Genomic DNA, 10,000 nt, shown 5'->3' on the forward strand with positions numbered 1-10,000 from the left:
GAGAAAAGTTATGAACAAGATCAGGGAATTTAGCGCATCAATACTTTTCTAGTAGCTGACTGATCCCTGACTTTCATCTAGTTGGCTTTTAAAGACATCCTGATGACTCTGCAGCAGCACCGTTCTAGTGACCCATTTCAAACACTCCCAACTCTGTGAGAAGAAGTGTCTCCTCTAATCCTTCTTTGTTCCAGGTTGAATAGATTCAGCTCCCTTGTCTGATGATTGTCTGTTAACTCCACTGCAAGGGATGTTGTCCAGTCGGAGGAGCACATCAACCCGAGCCCTTTTTGACTCTGGGTGTAATAATCGATGTGTCAATTAGCAGATGCTTTTATCCAAAGCAGCTCCAGAGACTATGGAATGATGATCTGTACATCAACAGTTGCTGCTGCAGAGTCACTTCCAATAGGAGCTCGGTTTTACATCTCATCCGAAGGACGGAGCACAAGGAGGTTGAGTAAATTGCTGTGAGAAGATGTGTCTCCTACCCTCTGTCCTACGCCTGTCTCCACTCAGTTTATAACTGTGTACTCTAGTCCTGGGGCCTGTTGCACAAAAGTGGTATAAAGAGTTATCCTGATAACTTCCAGGTTTAATTGTGATGGTAAGGCTTAGTTTATTGCACAAAACGAAAGGGCTTAAATCCATGGTAACTATTGAGATTAAAACAACCTGCTTCAGAGCAGGTTAACAAAGATTAATCCTGATTTAAAACAGAAAAAAGTCACCTTTTATAGCGAGAGTGGTAGATGTTGGTGCTATAATTCTAAGAAGGGCTTTTCATCGGGAGAGGGTGTTCAGTGATCGCCAGGACTGATTAATAATCCAGATTCCACCCTGTACGAGCAATACCGCTTCTCTAGGGATGGGATCCTGCATCTGGAGGATCTCTAAGCAGTCAGTCCGATGGAGCAGAGCCCTTACCCATATACAGGTACTCTGCATAGCTCTAAGATTTACGGCCTGTGGAACATTTAATGAGACTTATTGTATTGATTTATCATCTTAAATGTCAGTAAGAAGGAAAGCCCAACTGAGATATAATAACTTAACTAAAATGTTGTCCTGTTCCCTTACCTTTTTAAAAATCTTTATTTTATATAGTGCCTTTTACAGTGGACCACCATCACAAAGCACTTTACAAGAGGAACAATGCAAATACATTAAATACAATGAAATACAGGGCATAGCACATTAAATACAGTGAAATACAGGGCATAGCACATTAAATACAGTGAAATACAGGGCATAGCACATTAAATACAGTGAAATACAGGGCATAGCACATTAAATACAGTGAAATACAGGGCATAGCACACATTAAATACAGTGAAATACAGGGCATAGCACATTAAATACAGTGAAATACGGGCATAGCACAATAAATACAGGGCATAGCACATTAAATACAGTGAAATACAGGGCATAGCACATTAAATACAGTGAAATACAGGGCATAGCACATTAAATACAGTGAAATACAGGGCATAGCACATTAAATACAGTGAAATACAGGGCATAGCACATTAAATACAGTGAAATACAGGGCATAGCACATTAAATACAGTGAAATACAGGGCATAGCACATTAAATACAGTGAAATACAGGGCATAGCACATTAAATACAGTGAAATACAGGGCATAGCACATTAAATACAGTGAAATACAGGGCATAGCACATTAAATACAGTGAAATACAGGGCATAGCACATTAAATACAGTGAAATACAGGGCATAGCACATTAAATACAGTGAAATACAGGGCATAGCACATTAAATACAGTGAAATAAATACAATACAGTGAAATACAGGGCATAGCACATTAAATACAGTGAAATACAGGGCATAGCACATTAAATACAGTGAAATACAGGGCATAGCACATTAAATACAGTGAAATACAGGGCATAGCACATTAAATACAGTGAAATACATAGCACATTAAATACAGTGAAATACAGGGCATAGCACATTAAATACAGTGAAATACAGGGCATAGCACATTAAATACAGTGAAATACAGAGCATAGCACATTAAATACAGTGAAATACAGGGCATAGCACATTAAATAAATAGTGAAATACAGGGCATAGCACATTAAATACAGTGAAATACAGGGCATAGCACATTAAATACAGTGAAATACAGGGCATAGCACATTAAATACAGTGAAATACAGGGCATAGCACATTAAATACAGTGAAATACAGGGCATAGCACATTAAATACAGTGAAATACAGAGCATAGCATTAAATACAGTGAAATACAGGGCATAGCACATTAAATACAGTGAAATACAGGGCATAGCACATTAAATACAGTGAAATACAGGGCATAGCACATTAAATACAGTGAAATACAGGGCATAGCACATTAAATACAGTACAATACAGAGCATATTAAATACAGTGAAATACAGGGCATAGCACATTAAATACAGTGAATACAGCATAGCACATTAAATACAGTGAAATACGGGCATAGCACATTAAATACAGTGAAATACAGGGCATAGCACATTAAATACAGTGAAATACAGGGCATAGCACATTAAATACAGTGAAATACAGGGCATAGCACATTAAATACAGTGAAATACAGGGCATAGCACATTAAATACAGTGAAATACAGGGCATAGCACATTAAATACAACAGTAAAAACCAATGCAAGTACATTAATTATAGGCACATTACAATGCAAATACAGGCACATTACATTAAGTACAAGGCTAGGATGTGAATTCTAAACATTGTGGTCGTGTGTGTCATACAGAATCATATGAATAAGAGGGAGTGAAAAACCTCAAATATCAATTTAGACATCAGCTAATAACAGATACAAGGTTTGAAGAGCATTGAAAGAAAGAGAGAAGAAGTGGGATTTGAGAGTTCATTTGAAGAGAGCGACTGTGGGAGCATCACACACCAGAGCTGGGAGAGAGATCCACAGAGTCGGGGCCATGAAGCTAAAAGAGCCGCTCTCCCAGTGTGGGGCGCTTTTGCTTGGGTATAACAAGCAGGCCAGAGTCAGAGGAGCTCAGCTTGCCTCAGCGGCTCAGCAGGTTGGAGAGATACTTGGGCCTGTGTGATGAAGGGACACAGCAGCTCAGCAGGCTGGAGAGACAGGGGGTGATGTGATCATGTTTTATATATCTGGTAAGGATCCTAGCAGCAGTATTTTGAACCAGCTGCAGTCGGTTTATGGCACGTGATGGAAGAGCACTGCAGAGAGAGTTGCAGTAGTCGAGTCGAGAAGAGATTATTATGATGTATTGCAATCATTCTGAGCAGTGTTGTTTTGTGCATAAGTCTGTGTGCTTCTTTTCATATGTAATGCAGGCTGAAATGTGTTTCTGTTAGTAAGTGCCATCGCCATCTAGTGCATAGCAGTGAATTGCAAACAGAAGGAAGTGTGATCCAGTCACTGGCTCTTCTATAAAGACACTTGGACTGATCCAGCCTGCATTATGTACATATATCTAAGACAGGCAACTAGAACTGAAGAGCAGCTCCTGAACTCAGCTGAAAACATCAGAACACACACTCTAACAAAATGAAATCTGAAGCTCCTTACTGTTCAGCAATCTTGTTTCATGTACATTGAAATCCTAATCCAAATGTGGAGAGTTCCTCAACATGGTCAGTGTTTAAATAGAAGGGATGCAAAGTACTGTTTGTTTAAAGATCTTCACATGCTTTCTGTCTTCTGAAGTGGATTCTGAAGTGGTCCTGACACAGTCCATGGTAGTGAAGAAGGATGCCCTGTCCAAATGATACTACAGAAGTAAGAGTCTGTCTCTCTGGAGCGGCTCCCGGTTTAGGTGAACTGCAGGGATTGTAGGCTGCAGGTCAATTGATTGAAGACATTGAGAAACACTTTAGTATTGCAACATATTCTACCAGGGAGTGTTTTCATAGTTCTGGACAGACTGGAGAAAACCCTTTGAAATGTGCCCCTTGGTGTCTTCATTAAGCCTGTAACAGCTATCCAAATCAAGTGACATTCTCAGAGGAACAGAAACCATTACAGTAAATGTGACACAAACGTGAATATAAAGTGAACTATTAAATCTAATAAACACATTTTCTGTTTTTCTTTGGAACAGCTTACAGTTGTATTTTATTTAATGCTGGTACATTAACATGTAGAAATGAATTGTCTGTGTGTTTTAAATTGTATTTAATGGGGTGTGTGTATTTCATTTACAGATTATAGCATCTGTGCTCGTGGTAAGTGTGAGGCTGATATTTTAATAAAGAGGATATGGGTTTAGAATGCAGAGCTACAGTGGGGGTCTGTGCCACCCAGACCAAAAGCCTCAAATGTGTGCAACACAAGGAAGGAGTGTGTGTGCTGCAAGAGTGCTAGAATGTGACTGTGCACTACAATACAAAACACATGTACTGTGCGCTTCACAAGAAATGAATACATGTTAACAATGGGGCCTCCTGCAGCTGATGCTGACAATATGGAATGGGGTATTATTGTATAACAGTATGAATGAGCTGCTCTTAATAAGAAATGCAATCTTTATTTAATAAATACTCACACAGTGAGGTGTTCTTTATATTGTGGGAGAGGATATAAAGAAGGAGCACTGTCTCTGGATTTTGCCAATAATAGAAATGTGCAAATAGAGATACACTCCTTTGAAATCTATAGCTCTCTAATACACTACTGAGGCCCCATTCTTGTATAAAGCAGCCACTGCAGTGACTTCAAATGGACTGAGCTCAATATATAACTTTTATCTTTGCCAGTAAGGTACAGATGCTACTATGGTAAGTAAATGGATTCTAGTTTATTTCTTTTTTATTAATGAGTCTTTTAGCAGTCGCTTTTCTCCAAAGTGACTTTGAGACTAGGGGGTGTGCTGTGCATCAAAAACTGCTGCTGCAGAGTCACTTTCAATAGGAGCCCATGGTTACGTTTTGACTTGCTCAGAGTCACACACAGTGAGGGAGTGGCTGAGCCGGGATGTGAACATCCTGGTATCAAGCCCTTTCCTTTAAGCACTGGGTCACTGTCCCTGAGTAGCTCAGGGGTTTGAGTTCTGGGCTACAGTGTGGAAGGCAGTGGGTTTAAGAAGCTCTGTGTTAAAAATAGACTCTTCCTAATTCCCTTTTCTTTTTTTGTGTAGCTCATCACTATCACTACTATTTCTACTACCGTCATGGGTACCACTGCCATCGCTGTGAGTATGCTTTATTATTACTGCACACATTGGCTGTGGGATATAGTAGAACAATCTGAAATAGAAAACCAAGTGTCATTCCATATCAGTTTAGAACATGTGCTTGAGCAGGTCCAATACGGATGGAGCTCCAAGAGAGACACAGAATTGTTGAATAAGTTTTATAACAGATGCCGTCCATCATAATCCTTCAATTGGAAATGTCAAGATGAGTTTATGATTCATCTTTCAGCTGCATTGTCTCAAACTATTGATTGATTGAGTTCATTCGTAACTTATTGGAAAGGGAAGTCTAACCTGTCTCCTGCAATCCAGAAATGTTACTTCAACTCATTACATGTGTGTGATCTTATACCAGAGTAACCAACTCCACTCATAATCACAGTCAATCTGATGACTGGGGTTGCTGCTGTTGTATGGTGTGTGGACAGTAGGTCTCTGTGGGAGCTCATTATGTCAGGGTTGGCATTGAGTTGAGAAGAAGGGTCCACTCATCTCAATTTCCTGTGAAACTTTTGCCATTTTAGTGAGACAAAATCTAAAAGCAGGGGCCAAAGAGAGGAGCTTTGATCTAGGATTGCTCTGAATAAAACCTCAGAAACATGTTTGAACTAGTATAGAGGGTTTGCGTGTCTTTTATTGATAGGATTGTATTGCGAGGTTGTGGCGGCTCCACAGTCTAGCAGTTGATTCCATACCCTTTGGGATTGTGAAATTGCATGCATGAATTACACAAAGCTTTTCTCAAATTGCTCATTCAAATGAGTGCAATACATAGAGTGTGGAGGATGCTATCTACACATGGGAGGGAGTTCAACTCTGCAGCTCAGTGTGACACTGATTGTCTATATTATTAGACAGTGCTGACCATTACCACCCCACAATCTCATTCCCTAGCTGTGCAATGCTCTGTAGTGTATGGATCACAACAATAGCTTTTCTGCCCAGGTTGCTGATCATGTCTTCAATTGGTTTCAGACTGGCGTACCTACCGCTGCAGGTGATGCCAGCACTACTGAGAAGCAGCAGCGCCCAGGGATCACAGTGCTGGAGTTTACCTGACAGCAGACCTGCAAGCAAAGCTTAAACACACCAGCAACCTGCTTTTGTAGCATCGCTGCACCCTTTCTGTTCTGGTCCCTCTCCCCACACTCAGCTACAGCACCTGTACTGATTTCTATCAGAACATTCACAGTTTGTTTCAAACAGCTGCTCCCTGTTGTGCATTTGGTCAATCTCTTCAAGTATATATAATAGAGACAACATTATTTTTCTATTGGCTGATACCCTACCTCTTATGAAGCAGGTCTTTACATTGTATGGAAAGTTGTCCTTGTTTAACATGTAGTCTCAGATTCTAAGTGAGATCACATGCTCTCACATGTTTGAATAGAAACACAGCTGCACATGGGAACATATAGAAACCATTCCTCAGAGAGCGTGCTTGATTGATCTGCCCCAGCTCATAATCACTCCACCCAGTCAGGCTTGACCAGTACACTCCTTTCTTCTCCCAGTTCCACCCTGTGATGTCAAAAGTGTCCAGTGACAGGCCTTGTTCACAGACTGACAAAAACATTGTGTTTATATAGAGATTTTCTTCATCTTTCAATTATTTTAAAATCTCTTTATTTGCATTCATGACAACAAATGCTCAAACTGCTGACCAATATAAACAAAAACAACAACACTGTCTGCTGTTACATGAAACTGGGAAGAAGCCTCTCTCTTTCTGCAAAGCTTTTTCAGCAATAAAGCTATTAGCATCAATGTCTCGTTTTGGACTGGTTTGTTTCACATGACGGGTGTGCTTTTCATACTGCCACCACTGAAATCACTCACAAAGCCTCTTTATTGACAGCAAAGAACTCTTAACATGACTCCACTGATGGGCAGCATGAAGTTTGTTCTTGAGCTGCTGTCAGTGAATGGAGCTGGAGCTCCAGAGACTCGGCTATTCAGTGAAGAGAAGAGGAGTTTAGGAGCTCCTCCGGGTTTCTGCACATACCAGGCTAGACTGCTGGTAAAACCAGAGCTACTGGATCTGCAGTTCAGAGTGACACTCCCTCCTATAGAGACAGACTCCACTGTGGGACTCTGAGTCAGGACAATCTGACCGCTGGATTCTGAAAATAAAAACACAGAACATCAACCCACCGAGTCAACAGCCTCGTCCATTAACTGTATTCCACTGTTTGCTGAGGAAGCGCTGATATTAATAATAATTAATAAGAATGATGATTTCTTACCATGAGCAAAGAGTGCCAGTGTCCAGAGGAGGAGCCCCAGTGAAGCCATGCTCTCTGTGTGTCTCAGTGACTGTGAAAGGGCTCAACTGTCAGCTTTAAAACCCCTGAGCAATGGAGCAGTGCAGTTATTCTAGCTGCTGTGCAGAGCAGTGATGCAGGCACAGGTATGCAAAGCACTTTCCTTTATACAAATCCTGTCCCAGGCAGTTACATGAGATCTGAGCCTTGAGCACCAGTGGGGCTTCATAGGGTTGGGCCACTTTTACTGTTTTCTTCTATTTTTCCCCCAGTCAAAGCTCTCAGTATATCACTGCTGTCTAATCTGTGTGTCTGTCTAAACTGACAATAATGCTTCTGTTTGTGTCATTATTTCAATCCTATTGAGAATTAAAGGGTATGTAGTGCCCTACCCCTAACCCTAGTGTTACACCTTCCCATGTGTTGCTGCTGCTGTACAAGTAATGGACCTGTCACTGTTCTTGTCATTGTTCTCATTTTGACAGCTTCTTCCTCTTCTAAATGTAACATCTACTTCACTGTCTTTCACAGGCCTTTCCAAGAGGTACCTTGAACTGCTACGAGTGCGTTTTCATGATTTCAATCATGCTAATATTTAACAAGCCAGGAGAAAAGGTAGAACACTCATGTATTGATTTCTTTATTGATTGATTGATTGATGTGTGTGAAAGGATGCACACAGTGACTGATCACACTCCATTGCCATGGCAATCCCAGCTCACTGAGAAACACATGGCTCTTGTATTTATGTGTTGTGCTACCCCAATACACAAGAAATTATTTTATATTGTGTTTAATAAAGTATTGGCTCAGGTTCAAGCATCTCTGTCTTGTTTTGGCTCCTTTCTTGAAATCGCTTCTGGCAGGACGATTTCAACTGCTGTGACATAATGGAATTCAACATAGATTCTAAATAAAACAGCAGGTATTTCAATCCATATATTAAATAACATATTTACCCTGAAATATTAGAAAATGCATTTTTAATATGGAAATTGTTATTAAAAAAAAAAAAAGCCTACCCTAATGTATACCTACATGCAAAATCTACATGCCATGTTGATATGAATGAAGAATTGTACATTTCAGTGAATACATTTGTATTTGTATTCACATTTCACCTATTATATACACACACATAATCAGTGATCAGAATATTCTCTCGTCTAAAACGGCATCAATGTCAATATCTTAACTGTCAAGAGGATGTATGCGGCCTCGCAAGATATGCTGACGCCGAAAAACTCTGTTAAAATCAGCATGAAAGAGAAGCAGCAACAGCTGCCGAGCCGTCTTGAAATGTGATTCTACCAATAGATTCCACCCACTCAAAGGTATGGATACATTGTAAGCAACAACTAAGCCTTGTGTTCTAACTATCTTACCTGGTGCAGCTAGTGGAAATGTAGTAATGTGTAAAATTAAAGTTAGTAAGACTTACACTATAACTAAGCTAAGTAAGAACTTACACACAGCTGCTGCAACCCAGCCCAGGATTCATGGGCATCTTCATATGAGAATCAGATATGAAAAACATGAGTTACATTTTTACAATTCTTGGAATATCTGAATGATGTTTCAGAATTTAGAATAGATGGAATCATCACTACATTACTAGAGGACCCTGTAGTCACAACAAAATCAGTTTGTTTAAATAGACTAATATTGAATCCATACCTACATGTGACTGTGTGTTGTTATTGAGCTCAGTGTGTTTGTGTGCAGTTGAGCTCCTCCACAGGCCGTGTCCCGTTTCATTGCCTTCACCCTCAGCACCTGCAGTAGGTCCCAGCTGCAGCAGTGCAGTCGCTGTGCAGTCCAGCTGAGGGAGGTTTTTGTACGGGTGTGTAGCACTGTGTGAACACATAGCTACTGCTGGGGTAGTGTAAACTCTGACAGTAGTAATCTCCTGCATCTTCAGCCTGGACTCCACTGATGGTCAGAGTGAAGTCAGTCCCAGATCCACTGCCACTGAAACGAGTTGGGATCCCAGACTGAAGGGTACTTGCCCTATAGATCAGGAGTTTGGGAGCTTCTCCAGGTTTCTGTTGGTACCAGGCTAGGTAGTTGCCATTATCACTGTACACTGCGCTGCTGACTTTACAGCTCAGAGCGACTGTGTCTCCTGGGAGAACAGATTTCACTGCTGGAGTCTGAGTCACAGTATACTGTCCACTGGATTCTGAAAATAATAAATCATAAAATAGAATATTATAATAAATAATTAAATTAAATTATGAAACACAATACATTTCAAGCCTTTTACTATTTTCAGTTCACCCATTTTTCTTTTAATACTTATAAAAGAATTATCAAAGAAGGAGATATTTTTGTAAAATAATTTTTCTAAATGATTCTTACCCTGAGTGCAGATGACAAGTGCCCAGATGAAGATGCTGATAAAAGTCATTGTTGTTGTGGATTCTGTTGCCATGAAGGGCAGCTCTCAATCATGAAGTGTTAAACTCACAGGGCTATAAACACTCCCAGAGCACTGAAGCATGTGCTGCCAATGCAAAGTGTCTTTTCT

The 10,000-nt window shown here is 40.3% G+C and overlaps 1 protein-coding gene and 1 long non-coding RNA gene across 10 annotated transcripts in view; one reads left to right on the forward strand and one right to left on the reverse strand.

Annotated features, from left to right (window-relative positions):
• LOC121305398 (immunoglobulin kappa light chain-like) overlaps positions 1-10,000 on the reverse strand; it is a 322,019-nt gene that overhangs the window by 222,599 nt on the left and 89,420 nt on the right. The window lies entirely within an intron of this gene.
• Positions 4,191-10,000, forward strand: part of LOC121305449 — a 14,672-nt gene continuing 8,862 nt past the window's right edge. Inside the window, exons 1-4 of one of the 2 annotated variants that reach the window (XR_005948078.1) lie at positions 4,191-4,238; positions 4,770-4,790; positions 5,150-5,203; positions 6,182-6,973. This is a non-coding gene — a long non-coding RNA (uncharacterized LOC121305449). Of the gene's footprint in view, positions 4,239-4,769; positions 4,791-5,149; positions 5,204-6,181; positions 6,974-10,000 lie in introns of those variants that run through there. The other variant, XR_005948077.1, reaches the window with a different exon arrangement.

The sequence above is a fragment of the Polyodon spathula genome, chromosome 43, assembly GCF_017654505.1.
Source record: "Polyodon spathula isolate WHYD16114869_AA chromosome 43, ASM1765450v1, whole genome shotgun sequence".
Classification (NCBI taxonomy): domain Eukaryota; kingdom Metazoa; phylum Chordata; class Actinopteri; order Acipenseriformes; family Polyodontidae; genus Polyodon; species Polyodon spathula.